We start from the raw sequence: 13,573 nt of genomic DNA on the forward strand, positions 1-13,573 counted from the left end.
AGAGGATTTTTTAACCCTAAGAAACTCTGAAAACATGGAGAGTCAGAGTGAAGATGGTGCACTTTTTTCAAATTCATCTCTTTCTCCTTGGACTTAGAAACTGACCCCGGTATTAAAGGAGCAGTTAATTTTCTGAAAGGCATTATCCATCCATTTGAGGGTTGAAAATGGTAAGATACACATCCTGCTTTCCCTGATATTTTTACAACCTCTTACCTCTGCTTTCTCATCGCCTCTTTGTGGCTTAGTACCCTGTAATTCTTGTAACGCACTCCCAGTATAAATGCACAGGTAATGGGGTCTGAGCAATGCACCCAGGGTTAAAAGTCAGCCTGCTGCTCTTTAATAATCCACATGTCACGTTTCTTCCACGTTGTCAAGTTTGCTAAGGAAGAAAGACAAGGGTGAGGTCGACCACTTGAGTTTGTTATTCCGAGTCTCTGAAGGGAAGGAAAAAAACCGGCAAACAACAAATGCCCTCCAACTGTTATACCAACGGAGGTGAGACAGCCTACAGCATTCCCAGAGCAAATGGTCTTTCCTTGCTGGCCATCTTCCAGAACTTCAGCAAGATACTTGAAATGTTTGCAAAAGTTGGGAATGGAGGAGGGATCCTAGGATCCCATTCGAATTGATTGCTCCTTACAAGTTTGCTCTCGCTTCATGCTCCATCATACAATTCCCAAAGACTCCCCCTGCCCATCTGCTTCCCACAGTAAGACCACCTAAACCGGAGCAATTTCACTTACCATGACATTTCTTTCTTGGACTGTCGGTAGGTGACCTTTCTTCTAAGTACAACTGTTTTTCAGAGGCATCCACTGCCTTTGCCTCAAATCCTCCCCTCCCTGTTCATTTTCTTTCTAGAAGGATCTGGGGGAAATTCAAGATGTGTGCCTCTTTCTTTCAACAGTTTGCCCTTTCCAGGAGAACAGAGGGGATGTGGTACATAGACACAGATAAGGAAATGAAAGTTCAAAGACTGGAGTTAGATTCTGGAGTATAAATTGGAACAAGATTCCAAATTGAAGGAGAGAGAAAAAACCACAGACATGAATATTAAGTTTTGCTTTTTACTTTTTCCAGATACACACAAGGTCGGAGAATACAATCCCCAACCTGGCACCTATTCCCCAATGGTGCCTATTATACTCTCAGATATTTAAGGATACACATTACCATAGACCATGCCAAGGAAGTCATTTCGTTTACAAAATGTCTCTCACAACCATTTCAAAATCAAAATAATGAAGGAACTTTTTTAAACAGGTTTTAAAAAATTGTTTCATAAGCTATTCTTTAAATGAAAAGAACCACATCCTTTCACAACCCTCTCTCCATCAGTAGTAAGCAGACAGCCTTTTGGAGAAGAACTTTCCTGCATTTGTTTAGTTCTGAAAGACTTCTAAGAAAATAAAGCAAGAGGAGAGAAACAGAGTTTTCTCTTCATGGTTCAATTATTGCTAGTGGTTCATCAGGACAGAAGCAAAATCTCTCATTACATTCATCTTACATCCTCATTGTTAGTTTTAAAAAAAAATCCTCTGTCTTGTGGAGTGCCCCCCCATGTTCTTAGTTTTGAGGCTATTTAATTTTAATATCCATCTTTGCAGCTGTGATTCAGCACCCAATGGGGACCCAGGGTGTTGCTTCAGACCCAGTTCTAACCAAATGAACTTTCTCTGACTTTTGTTAGACACTGGAGATGGGGTCTGTTTATACTCTGGTCCAGGAGGTTAGGGACTGTAACAGGGTTCCAGAGAGAACGAATAATTAATATTTACCAAAATCAGACACATTTTGACAGAGAAAGAAGAGCTAGTTCCGAAAAGGACATAAAAGGGGGGCTGAAAAAACAAAGTTAGGAAGCGCTGCTTTCTTATGTAGTGGAGGGAACCTGGCAAAATGGGTTCGAGATCTTGCCTGTTTGGGGTCATAATTTTTTAAATGTTGGATTTTTTTTATAGAGTTTCTCCAATTAAACAAGAACCCCAAAGCTTCCAGCTATCTTTTGCTTTATTTTGTTTTGTTTTGTTTTACCAGGCAGGACACAGGAAGCGGGAAACATTTGTGCCATACGCTGTGAATTTATAATGTATCTATTCTCTCTGCCTTGATCACCCAAATTAGATAAGATTGCCCCCCATCCACTTCTCTTTCATAAGTTTTGGAAAAGGAAGAGGAAACTGCAGTTTCTTTTTAATAATTCGCACAGTGCCCTGATTAATACTGTCAAAAATCTTTCTAATTTGGGCTTGGGTTGAGCTGGACCCTTCAAGCAAACGAGCTTGGGGGTGGGGGTGAGGGGGCTAGCTTTGGCAACCACCAACTCTGACTCTCTTGGAGGGAATTCTGAGGCTGAAGTTGGGATAAACACACTTCACCTTTTGTGTTACAGGGTTCCTCAGAAGTCCCTTGAGCCTTCTCCAGCCTCCTCCACCTGAGCTGCCATCGTCAAGCCAACCTGAATCCTATAAGGTCCACATCGAGCTGGGGTGCTTATGGGGGTGTAGGGGGCTCCTACTCCACAGTGCACTTTAAGCAGTGGAAGCTCTAAAGGTCTGGAGAGTTTTCACTGGATATAGATGGTTTGAAACATTTATAGAACTGCTACGAGGGGGGAGGACAGGGGGACACATTACCCAGCCCTGAGAAATCAGAAAGACACTCGACAACTAAGACTGTGGCCACTTTGTTAAGCAGCAAGCCCAGAAGAAAAGAAAGAATAAAAACTTGGAAGAAAAAAATGCCGCTGTTCTCTCTCTCTCTCTCTCTCTCTCTCTCTCTCTCTCTCTCTCAGAGAAGGGGGTGTGGGACAACTCGAATCTCGAATAAAGTGTGGGACAACTCGAATCTCGAATAAAGTCGAACACAAGTTTGCAAAAGGCTGGACGTAGACTGTAGAAAGACATCTTCCCTCAGAAGACCATGAGGAAAACAGCCCGGGAAGAAGCCTCCATCTCCCTCCTATGATTGAAAAACACAAAGTTGATTATTTGGGGAGGGTACAAGACCAGCTTTTGGGAGACAATCAGCTGCAGCCGCGGCTATAGAGAGGGTGCTGGGGTAGGCCATGGGCTCTGGGTATCGGTTGCAAGGCCACGAAAGGCTCAAGATGCGTTCTGATCCTCCGCAGCGGGCAGTGTCTCCGCGCGGCGCCCACCCCGCCCAGCCCGCAGCCGCGACCCTGAATCTCGCTCACACCTATCATTTGGAGCCATCTTCGCTCAGTCTTCCAAACATTCCGAGCGTTTTTTGATTCCACTCGCCGCTACTTCTTATTGAGTTCTCCGCGGTCTCCCTGCAACTTGTCATAGCCTGTAATAAAATGCCCTTTCTGTCGGGAGTTAAAGTCCAGAGGGCAGCGGTTCTATTTGCAGCTGACAGCCGAGAAAAGGAGCCACCGCGGCCTCGCTTTTGTCTGTCTGGGGCTTTAACTCCTGCAGGGCCGGCTGCAGAGCATTAGCGTCTCAAAGGCTCCTAGCGCTCTAGGAGGCCTCAGGTAGGGGTAGCATCCCTAGACACCCCATTCCTGCATCTATGCCAAGCCCTCACCAAGGAGCTCGGTGGTGAGAAAGTTCTGGACCTGTGAGGCTACATCATACACTCTGTTCAGAAGCAGTCCTGAAATAAAGGTCCCTGTTTACACTTTACTCTTCGGACATAGTGGGCTTGAGGAAGAGAAACACTTTGTGGGGCAAGGAGGAAAGGAAAGGAGGATTTTAGGATCACTCCACAGTCAACATCCCAGGAGATTTCACCAGGCTTAGTTACCAAATGCTTCGTCTTTTCCCTCAGTCAAACTGTCCTATCAGTATTTCCAAAACCCTGGGGTCAAAGTAGAAAGGACTATGCATGGTTTTCTGCCCCCCATGGCACCTCTGAACAGGTAAAGTGGACAGCGCTCTAAATCTCACCTGCCTGCTTGGGAAGTACCCAGCCTCTGAGCTTGTATCCCGACTTGACAGTCTGTTCCACAAGGCACTTGGTGTGATACTGAAGCTGTATTCTGGCTTTACAGACTCCTGACCATAACTACTTTGTTGTATTTAGGAAACCACTTCTTACCTGGCCACCCCTTCCAGAAGTCACTATACAGTATTCTACGGGTGTTTGTGGTGCCAGAATCTCCCAGACCTTGTGCCTGTGTCTTCAACACTCGTGAGTGTAGGGAGTCAGTGGTTGTAGTATCACCTGGGGTCAGGGTGGGGGTAGAATTAAGAATTCAGGTCAGTGAGGGCAGCTGGACTGGGAAAGAGGAACCAAAGCAGAGTTCCTGAAACCATATTACTATTTCGAGTTTGGGACAAAGAGATGGTGGTCATATTAGGGGACCCTGTGACAGGCCCTTCCCCATTTTTGCATCTTCATTTCAGTCTCAGAACTTTTTTGTGTGTGTTCCCAAAGAGAAGGGTTTAGATGTGAGACTGTCTTCATCCAAGACAGCATCCCACCCTCCCCTGGCTTTCTGGCCAGCCCTTATACCTTATATAGTATCCATAAGTACATCCCTTACCTACAGTGCACATCCTACACACAATATACATAAGATATGCTTAAGTACATCTCTCATGGGGGTCCCCAAGGAGACAGACACCACCCGCACATCTGATTCCTGTGTGCTCCTCTCACTTCACACTGCCCTCCTCTAGCACTGAGAGGCTACTAAGACTTGAAATCAATACTGTCCAAATGTGGGAAACCTGAGCAATGGACCAGCCGAACTCTGCAGATGCTTTCCTTCCAGGAGAGATGGAAAACTTTGTGCCCTAAACTGATACAACAGAGAAACTGAGCCGGTTCTGTTGGCGAGTTCGGTTCATACACTATTCTACACAGAGAGTCTATTGTGCTCAGCTTGAAAAAAGGTATTCAAGCATTCTACATAAGAACTCAGCGGTGAGATGTAATGGGGAGATACAGTAGAGAAAAGTTTGCTATCTAGGAAACCTTTAAGCAGGAGAGGTTTTTTTTTTTTTTAACTCCCCAAAGAAGAAGAAAAAAATGAATCACTAGCAACATGGGAAAACACTTTACAACACTCTACTACCTTGTCAGCCCCGGTTCCACTTCTCTCTGTTCACTTCTCAAGTTTGATCCTTGGGTCTCTAGCAAGACTCTTCACGCAGACCAAAAGTGGTAACTTAACAGTTTTCTGCCATACCATAACCAGCTTTGTGAAGGTGGCTGCTTCTGTCCCTTTACATCCTTAGGGAAAGCCCAGAATTTTCTCCCCTGCCCCAGGCAGCCAACTTTTACAGAAACTACTGTGCATTTAAAACACTAGTCGGAATACTCAGTTCACATGTGACGATTCAGACAATGATGTCCTCATTCTCCCAGTGAGCTGGTGGATTCTGTTCAAAATGAATCGGGGACACATAAAAGCCAGTAAGTTCCCTGATCCACAAAGGAAGATGATGCTTTCTGCCTTCTGCCTATTTCCACTCAAAAGTGAATAATGCCCCAGTTACCACCGGACCTGACTTGATTTATCTTGGTTAATAGGATTAACATGTCAGCCTCTCTCAAGAACTTCCAAGTGCATACCCTACCGGAGTGTCACTGACTGGCCAGTGTCTTTTCTCCTCTCTGATGGGCATAATGACACACCTACAAGCAGAGGGCCTTTGTCCGATGGGAGCAAGCAGATTATCTGTCTCCAGTGAAATAAGGCGTGTTGTGGCCTCCCTTGCCAAGACTCAAAGCCAGAAGCCAGTCACTATAAAATAATTGTGTCTCTACCTCACCAGCACACTGTCCCTGCTTCATTTGTCTCTTGACTGTAATTGAATGGTTGAAGAGCAGAAACGTAGACAAATTCCAGCTGTACTGAGATCTGTTTCTTCCTCCACTACCTCGGCCCATCATTAGATACTTTCCCTTTCTGTGCAGGAGGTCAGAGTTTATAAATATAAATTGCATTTTGCATTACTTCTAGATGAGTGAAGCTGTCAAAGCAATAATATGAGCTTTCAGTCCCACATTCTACCACTTCTTTCCCATTTTTTGGCCAGGAGGTCATGTGCAAATTGAACATGACAACCCAGAAGACATGTCCAACAGACTCGTATTGTTGCCCGGCTCAGCTGCCTGGCTCATAACAACATTAAACCCACATTAGTCCTCAGCCTGTGCCAGGCAGGAAGCTCCCAAAGGCAGGGCCCACGCTGCTCTGAAAGTTCACTTTAGTGGTGATATGTCATCTGCAAGCCATTGGCCGCAATGGCTAAAATATATGCCACATAGGATTCAGGAAGATGTTCCCTCACAAAAAGGAGAACAGGGTTCCACAAGACAAAGGAAAAAGCACAAGGTGAAGTGTCAAAAGGGCCCCGTACTCACATGCACACACACACACACACACACACACACACACACACACACACACACAGAGAGAGAGAGAGAGAGAGAGAGAGAGAGAGAGAGAGAGAGAGAGAGAGAGACATGGGTGGGGTTGCTAAGAGATATCCTGGATTCCATGGAAAAGTGTGTGTATTTCCCAGAGTCTAACTGTAATGTGCTTGGACATCATTTCTGTGTTTTCTCCACAAGGAGAACGTCGTCTTGAAAACCACCTGAAAATGCCCATTGACTTTATCCCCTCACTAGCAAGTCTTGATATCTTGATAGTGAGATCCCATTCCATAACCAGGATGAAGTCTCAGCAGCTCATAACACAGCCCTAAGATGGTGACTCTCCCCAAACTGCACCGTACTGAAGGGATAGGAAAGTTTCAATGTTGAGGACACGGAAAGAGTTGGAGGATCTGATCGGCAATTATCTGTCTGCCTGACCCACTCATGTCTTGCCCAGATTGCAGTTAAGGGAGAGCTGTTGCTCACAGACAGGGTGTTTGATGGTCTCTCAGAAATGAGTGGCTGTTTTCATTCCTGTTCCAAATGGACAGGTGTCGACATCAGAATTGGCAACCTGGTTGGCAGACTCAGAGAACGGCCAATGGACAAATTGTTTATGCAGAAAAAACTTCCATTTCTCCCATCATGACAGTGCATATGTTGGTACGGGTGGTAGGTAGGGAGGAGATATGGAGATGCTGGGGCAGAAAGATTGATACAGGTCCACGAAGCCTAGAGGGCTGCAGCCTTTTGGTTCCAAGTGGCACCATATGCAATGGTGCTTCTCCTGGAGCTTATTGCGCTCTTAATGCACAGATGAAAGTCACTTCACCTTCCATAAGATGCTCCTATCAATCTCAACAAATAAAATTAATCGAGTCAAGGGTTTATGCAGACGTTGTTAAATGAGGCACATTTCCACACATCCTTTCTTTCTCAAAGAAAGTGTCTTTGTTTTTTAATCCCCTGAGTGAACTGGATGTGTTCAAATAGTGACAATGAGAACATGGTTACTGAGAAACACACTGGGGAATACCCAATTCCAATAGGAAGATTCCTTTTGTCATAAGTAGATACCAACATAGGCTACCACATGCACCTCGAGGACGACTGAATTTATGGGGATATCCGTGTTTCCTGTCATTCGTGCTGATAATTCTTGCAATCCACTTATTGGGGCTGAATTTTGCTTCCTGGGCAACACCCAGCAATTATTCAGTATCCATACAGTATGATGGTTGTGCATAAGGAAAACGATAGTATAGAACCCCAGGATCCGATGTCTTATCGTTCGTTTTTTGGTTTTGCTTTGCTTTGTTTGCTCTGTGTAACCCTTGCAAGTTTCAAACTCATTAAGCAACCGAATCTAGCCTTGAACTCCCTCCTGATCCTCCTGCCTCCGCAGGCTGAGTACTAAGATTCAAGGTATGTATGCACTACATGGTGTGCAAGTGTCCATACAGGCCAGAAGAGGGCACCAGATCCCCCGGGGACTAGAGCTACAGATGGTTGTAAGCTGCGTATGGTGCTAGGAACCAAACTCAGGACCCCTGCAAGAGCTCGCTGCTGAGCCATCTCTTCAGGCCCCTAATATTCTCTAATCATTTTTTCCTATTATCATTATTCCATAAATTATGGTTGTTTTTTAAACTTGAAAAACTTTGTCAACCATATTGGAAATCCCTTTGATCTGACAAAGAACAGAAGCAACCATGTGTACAAACACACACACACACACACACACACACACACACACACACACACACACGATCTGCATAAAATTGCAGACACTCTTTGGCGGTGCCTCTAGATTTTTAATTACATTTATTTGTGTGTGCATGTGTGGGTCAGAAGACAACTTGTGGAAGTTGGTTCTCTCTCCTTACAGCATGTAGATTTGCAGGGATCAAACAGGTTATTAGACGTCACCAGCACCTTAGCCCACTGAACCATCTTGCCAGCATCTATCTATGGTCATCAAGAATATCTAGTTGGGCACTATAGCACACACCTAGAATTCCAGCACTTGGGAGGCATAGGCATGTGGGCGCCTATGAGTGCTAGGTCAGCCTGATCTATATAGTGAGTTCCAGGTCAGCCAGAGCTACACATTGAGACCTTGTAGCAAAAAAACAGAAGATTGGCTGGAAAGTGGTGGCCCGTGCCTTTAATTTCTGCACTTGAGAGGCAGAGGCAGACAGATCTCTGTGAGTTTGAAGCCAGCTTGGTCTACAGAGCAATTTCCAGGGCAGCCGGGGCTTCACACACACACACACACACACACACACACACACACACACAAACACAGAGTCTCAAAAATATAGATATTAAAAATGTAGAACATTAGTCTTTTGACCACAAGTAGAACATAGGTTTTCTCCTTTATCCAAAGGCTTTGATGAAGGTAACTCCTATACTTCATAAAGTGTCCAATTTATAAATTTATTCAACGATTCTTGAAGTCCTGTTTTGCAGAAGAGGATCTTCTCAGAGGCAAATAGAGTGACTGCTGCTGTTCATAACAGTTACAGCTAAGACAATGGAGGTGGTACCTCCCTAACATCACCCTCTTCCCCTGTGAAATGGGAGCAATGATGCCCAAAGCGTGGTTAAGAACAAAGAAGTTAGGTACAGTATGTAAAGCATCCAGCATGGCGAAGACACTGCGATCTGCTGGCCTAGCTCCAGAGTCAGTGAGCGGTGCTGTGTCAAAACAATAAGGAAGGTAGTGACAGAGAACACCCAAGACCTTCAGCTAGCCTCCACGCGGTGGGAGCACACACCACACTCATGCGCCATGCATACAGGCACACAAGGCACACACTGACTTCCCGTGCTCTGTCGACCCAACCACGTGTCTGTCTGAGGATCCAAAGGAGCGTGTGGAGAGTTGGGATGTGTTACTTACCCTTCTGATGTAGCTGCTTCACTTCTAGAGGCAGGACTAAAACTTCCAAGGTGCACTTTTAAAAATAAACCGGAGGATCGGTTAGACTCGAGCTGAAGGAAGGCTGAAGCCAGCAGCTTCCGGCACCTGCTGAGGTTTACGTCATCTGGAAAGACCACAGAACTTCTGTTTCCTGGAGAACTTCACACTGAACTAATGGTTCACTTTTGTGGGGAACTTTCCAGTAGTCGCTATATATCCTAAACAAAGCTTCATTTTGATAATAAATACCCCTGGCTTTAGTAAACTTCCCAGTATGTCAAAGCTCATGGTTGCACTTTGCCATGGTTGGGATATGTGCCTTTCGAAGACCCTTGTGTCCAAGTTTTGGTGGCAGCTTGCTGTGAAGTTAGAGGTGCTTGGGACCCAGTGGGAGGAAGTCAGGTCATGCAGACAGTGCAGTTCTGTGGTTAAAACCAAACATCCGTTAACCAATTAGGTGCAAACCAAATTGTTCAAATAACTACCAACTGAATGCTCTCTCTCTCCCTCTCCCTCTCCCTCTCTCCCTCTCTCTCTCTCTCTCTCTCTCTCTCTCTCTCTCTCTCTCTCTTTCTCTCTCTCTGTGTGTGTGTGTCTGTGTTTGTCTGTGTGTCTGTGTGTCTGTGTCGACGTTGTCCAGTGATATTTAAACTATATTAGTTCAAGAAATCCAAAAGGAACTGACTTTGCTCCATTCTCCCTGAGCACGAATATCTAATTCTGTGAGAGTAAATTGGATTCAGGGAACATTGAAATGTAGGCAAAGAGAAGTAACTCCTCTTTCAGTCACCACTCAAGGTGCAAACAGCCAAGTGTCTGGCATTTGCCTGTCAGCTGCTTTTCTGACCATAGGGAGCAGCCCAGATGACAGCAACACAGATGGACACCCTGAATGATTAATGCGTCTACCAGGCCCAGTAGAGGGGACGCTGAAAATGGTGGCAGATATGAACTAGTCTCTTTGTGTGGTGCTCCTTCCAAGGTTGATGTGGAGAAGAATCAGGCAAAATTCCAGCTCTGTCCTTTCCTGGAAAATCTGATGGCAACCTTTCATTTTCAAGACTTAGTTAACAAGACCAGATTCCCCCCAAACCCATTACAGTGGTTCTCTCTCTCTCTCTCTCTCTCTCTCTCTCTCTCTCTCTCTCTCTCTCTCTCGCTCTCTCGCTCTCTCGCTCTCTCGCTCTCTCGCTCTCTCGCTCTCTCGCTCTCTCGCTCTCTCGCTCTCTCCCTCTTCTTTCCCTTTCTTCCTTTCTGCTTTCCTCTCTCCTTTGCTCTGTGAGATGAGGTACCCTTCATGCATGCCCCGCTGCCCAAGCACAAACTCCATTCAATGGCCTCTGAATGCTAACTAGACATCCGGAGGCAGCACTCCAGAGTGAGGAACAAAGGAAAATGCATGATTCTAGGATGGGTAGGGGCATGCAGGTGGGGAAAATCCCTGACCTATCTGAGCCCTCCCACCACTTCCTACACAAGGGGGCCATTTCTAAGCAAGGTGTTCCTAATGCAGCAGGGACATAGGAGTTCACCATTACAAATGGGTCCCACATGAGAGTGTAGCCTCAGGGCATCCCCCAAGTTGGGGCCTCTTTCTTCTGTAGTGGTTTGCTTTGTCTTGTTTGGGTTCTGGATATTGAACTCAGGACCTTACACATGCTAAACATGTATTCTACCACCGAACCACACCCCCAGCCACATGGCTTCAATATTTGTAGCGTACTATGAATATGTAATAGAGACACTTACTTTTCCAAAATTGATTTGTTTTGAATAGGCCATAGAAACATGGAAAAGGTAGAAAGGAGAGGGAAATATTCTGCTGGTCCTTCCTCTCCACTAGGGCCCCTGCTTACCAACGCTCTATTTCAAAAAGTTAATGAAGACTGAATGTATGTGCTGAGCGTGTATGAAAACTTGGACCCTTAGGCTTCATTCCAGTGTGTGTGTGTGTGTGTGTGTGTGTACAGTTTTAAGTAGATGGAAAGCTTGAATGGGAAGGATACAGAGGTCACATGTTTTCCCCTATCAACTTCTCTCAGTATGTATATTTTGCTTTGGTTGAACACATTTGTATAATGGCCACATCATGATATGCATGTATGTTCCTATTACAAAACTTAAATATTAATTTAATCTGGTTATAGCAAAAATATAGTTGGCTGTAATTCAGTATAAACCTTCTTTGCATTCTGTTCCCTTTACAATACATAAACAACACGTGCTGTATGCATAACAATTTACAAATCATTTTAATTTAGAAATCCTAACGTGTTAGAAAGTATATCTCACATAAAATTTTAAATATTTTGCGTGGCATTTTGGTGGCTTAAATAGGAATGGCCCCCCATAGATTCATGTGTTCGAATGCTTGGCCCGTCGGGAGTGGCACTATTAGGAAGGGTGGTCTTGTTAGAGTAGATTTGGCCTTGTTGGAGGAAGTCACTTTGAGGGTGGGCTTTGAGGTCTCAGATGCTCAAGTCTAGGCTCGGTGGCACACAGTTCTTTTCCTGTTACCTTCAGATCACGTGGTTGAACTCTTAGCTCCTTCTCCAGCACTGTGTTTGCCTGCCTGCCTGCCCACTGCCATGCTTCCACCAGCATGATGATGAACTAAGCCTCTGAAACTATAATTAAATGTCTTCCTTTTTAAGAGTTGTCCTGGTCATGATGTTTCTTCATAGTAATAGAAACCCTAACTAAGACAGACATGTACATTGTTGTTGAGGTATTTTGTTGCTGTTGTTGGTTTGTTGGTTTGCTTGTTCGTTTGGGTTTTGGGGTTTTGGTTTATTTTTTGTTGTTGTTCTTTGTTGGTTTGTTTGGTCTTTTGAGACAGGTTTTGTCTGTGTAGTCCTGGCTGTCAGGGAACTTGTTTTGTAGACCAGGTTGGCTTCAAACTCACAGAGAGTCTATTGTATCTGCCTTCCCAGTGCTGGGCTTAAAGGAGTGTGCAAATCCCCCTGGAGAGAAATCTATGCAGCTTACATTTGGATTCACTGTCAGAGTGGCATGGTCAATAGGTGCTCACCAGGCTGCAATGGCACGCATCTGCCATTACTGTAACATACAGAGTCCTTCCATCCTTCGCAAGATCCTGTGCTCTCTGCCTGTTTACCTGTCTCTCGCCCATCAGCCCATGGAGATAACTGATATTTTTTTCCTGCCCCATAGTTTTTGCCCATTGCGTGAGAGTCTTACATTATGCAGCCTTCTTTCACTTGGCACCATGTCTTTAAATTTCCTCTGTATCTGCTGATGGCTAGACGGCTCATCTCCTTATTGGTGAATAGCATCCCTTTGTCTGGTTTGGCACAGATTGCCCACTCACCTGTGAAACATATTCTAGTTGCGTCCCTGTTTTGGCAATTAGGAACAACATTACAGTATTGGCTACTTCTCCAGCCGCTGTGGCAAAATACCTGACAGAAACTGCTTCGAGGCAGGATTTATTTAAGAGTGTTTAGCCCATTGTGGTGAATGAGGAAGGCTTTGATAGGTCAGTTCAGTCTAGGAGCCCTTGGGTTGAAGGCTGTTTCCACGGAGGTGGATCAGGACGCAGAAGTGTGGAAACTGAGGGTAAGTAAAACTCAAAGTTCACCTCTTGCTGACCCACTTCCACTAGTTAGGCCCCACCCTGTAAAGGTTTCAACTACCAGTGCCCTCGCTGCCCCCAACCTCTGCTAGCCTGGATTGTACTACTAGCTGGGCACAAGCATTTGTAACAGGAGCACAATGGCTACACTTCAAACTTAAACCATGACAGTTACTATAAACCACATAAACACAAAGTTTTCCGGGGAAGTATAAGTTTTCAAGGTGTTCATAGCATGCTCACGTATATATGCGATGGGTTGTCAAATTGTCTTCTGATCTAGCGTGCCCTTTGGCTTAAAGAAATGTAATAACACTGCAAGCACTTCCTGAAGGTGGTGAACCAGGCCTTGGCAAGACCTCCTGGCTACAACACTGAGACAAGAGCTGTTTGCATTTGCAGAAACACGGGATCACTTAAGGGAGTGACTGGATCACCTTCAGGAATTCTCCCTTAGCTTTGAGACCTACTAACCCCATGGCCTCTGGGGAATTATAAAGCTTCCCATGTAATTAGGCCTGGTAATAGCACCCAAAATACTAGGATCCCAAGAGTCACCTAAGAGGTCCCATACAGATCTTAGCACAACCACTCCGTGTAAGTGCTCAATAAACATTAGTTACTTTAGTGTCTTATTACCTAATAACCTTTTCACATCCAATAGCCAGCACATCTTTTAGGGATACATT

The 13,573-nt window shown here is 45.0% G+C and overlaps 1 long non-coding RNA gene across 4 annotated transcripts in view; it reads right to left on the reverse strand.

Moving 5' to 3' along the window:
* Positions 1 to 1,059: 1,059 nt before the first annotated feature.
* LOC102553173 (uncharacterized) overlaps positions 1,060 to 13,573 on the reverse strand; it is a 49,151-nt gene continuing 36,637 nt past the window's right edge. Inside the window, exons 1-5 of one of the 4 annotated variants that reach the window (XR_005499216.2) lie at positions 9,269 to 9,803; positions 5,051 to 5,357; positions 4,069 to 4,194; positions 3,205 to 3,318; positions 1,060 to 2,967 (exon numbers count right to left, since the gene is read on the reverse strand). This is a non-coding gene — a long non-coding RNA (uncharacterized LOC102553173). The other 3 variants (XR_005499214.2, XR_005499215.2, XR_005499217.2) reach the window with 3 other exon arrangements.

Source organism: Rattus norvegicus, chromosome 1 (assembly GCF_036323735.1).
Source record: "Rattus norvegicus strain BN/NHsdMcwi chromosome 1, GRCr8, whole genome shotgun sequence".
In the NCBI taxonomy this organism is placed as follows: Eukaryota; Metazoa; Chordata; class Mammalia; order Rodentia; family Muridae; genus Rattus; species Rattus norvegicus.